Genomic DNA, 2,490 nt, shown 5'->3' on the forward strand with positions numbered 1-2,490 from the left:
CTTTAAAGCATGATGTACAAGAGTAATTTGCCACTAAACTTAAACAACCTTTAAAGCATGATGTACAAGTGTTTTAAGCACAAGAAACACATATGTAACCTCACAGGCTCAGCTTATGCATCATAGCCTCAACACTTTCAGTTCAGACATATTAAGAACACAAGCTCAGCTTTTGCATCACAGCCTCAAACACTTTCAGTTCAGACAGATTACACAAGCTCAGCTTTTGCATCACAGCCTCAAAACACTTTCAGTTCAGACAGATTAAGAACACAAGCTCAGCTTATGCATCATAGACTCAACACTTTCAGTTCAGACAGATTAAAACACAAGCTCAGCTGCATCACATTATAACTCTTTTTAATAAACTTTTTGAATTTAAAGTAACAATTGATTTAAAGTAATGAATCAGGTTAAAACTCTAAACAGCTTTGCACTTGCATCAAATTATAACTCTTTTTAATAAACTTTTTGAATTTAAAGTAAAAATTGATTTAAAGTAATGAATCAGGTTAAAACTCTAAACAGCTTTGCACTTGCATCAAATTATAACTCTTTTTAATAACCTTTTTGAATTTAAAGTAAAAATTGATTTAGCTTTTTTTATGACAAAAAATTGAACAGTAACCTGTCAGAAAGACTTTCGAAACCTTTTTCAGAAACCTAACTCTTAATTTTACAGTTGAACAGTTGACAACCTTTCAGAATCCAAAATATTTTACTGCTATCCTTTTTTATTTTTTTTACTGACGATGACTGTTCAAATACAGCTGTAAAAGCAAACACTGTTCGGATTTGTCAGAAAGGAAGCATGCTTGGAAGTCTATAAATTCAACTACATTCATCACAATTCATCACAACTCTACAAGCACTCAACTTAGATACTAAAACCTTCAGTAACATAAGCATGTAAATCAGCTACAAACATACCAGATCTGTAACAAACATAAAGGCTAAAATCATTTTAAGCACATTATCTATCTATCTATGTCTATATCTATACTCTATACTACTTTAATAAGCATATAGGAAGGACAGAAATGGTCATTTGCCACTTTACAACTATTTGAAGCCCATTGTACAACCTTTAAAGCACAAAGGTGTTGAGAAATCCTTCAACACGCGGACCAGCTCATATAAACTAACCGGATGCATTTGACCCGTTTTAATCAAATGGATCCAATATATACTTTCTTTCAAAACATCTGGAAGACTCGGACATGTAATTGAGAGATGAACACAACTATGGGTAAAGCCATGGCTGCAACACACGGTTGCAGAGTGAGAACTATGCAACCTGGATATTGCCCCGCCAAGATGCTACTCGGATCTTCTATGTACCCTCAAAATACAATTATCATCACAGTCTATTGTGTTATGTAACCCCGCTTTAAAGCATGATGTACAAGAGTAATTTGCCACTAAACTTAAACAACCTTTAAAGCATGATGTACAAGTGTTTTAAGCACAAGAAACACATATGTAACCTCACAGGCTCAGCTTATGCATCATAGCCTTAACAGTTTCAGTTCAGACATATTAAGAACACAAGCTCAGCTTATGCATCATAGAGTCGACACTTTCAGTTCAGACAGATTAAGAACACAAGCTCAGCTTTTGCATCATAGCCTCAAACACTTTCAGTTCAAACAGATTAAGAACACAAAATCCGGAGTACACAACTCCTTTACCACCCACCGGCAACTGTAAAAGCAAAACTGAATCTTATCAGTAACATAGATCTATAACAAACATAATAAGCTACAAACTTACCAGATCTTTAACAAACAAAATCAGCTACAAACAAAATCAGCTACAAACATACCAGATCCGGGCTGTCAATATTCCTCTAAGAACTCAGATTTGCAAGTCGTGTAACCTCAGATCTGTCAATATTCATAAAAAGTCCTCAAAAAATGACGGTAGATCTGAGGAATTTCAGCAGAAAAAAGTACCTTGCTCGACGGTGGTAAGGTAGATCTAAGTCGATGGTATCTCCACCGCTCCATCTTCATCTATAACAGAAGAAACAAAACAAACTCAAAATCAGCTAGAAAAAAATCAGCTACAAACAAAATCAGCTAGAAACAAAAGCAGCTACAAACATACCAGATGATACTTGCAAGATAAACAGCTACAAACAAAATCAGCTACAAAAATCACCCTAACACGAACAACTCAACGGCGATCTGGTATTGGATGTAAAGAGATTCATCATAGAGAAACCCTAGATCTTGATCTTGGAGCACCTGGTTTTGAAACCCTAGAACCGCGTCTGGTGAGAGAGAGAGAGAGAAGAAGAAGGATGGGGGCGGATGTGAATGAAATGAATATTAGGGTTTAGATTGAGTGAAAGAAGGTATATATTGGATCCATTTACGTAAAACGGGTCAAAGAGATCCGGTTAGTTTGTATGAGCTGCTCCGCGTGTGTTGAAGGATTTTTCAACACCTTTTTGCTTAAAAGGTTGTACAATGGGCTTCAAATGGT

The sequence above is a fragment of the Helianthus annuus genome, chromosome 13 (assembly GCF_002127325.2).
Source record: "Helianthus annuus cultivar XRQ/B chromosome 13, HanXRQr2.0-SUNRISE, whole genome shotgun sequence".
NCBI lineage: Eukaryota > Viridiplantae > Streptophyta > Magnoliopsida > Asterales > Asteraceae > Helianthus > Helianthus annuus.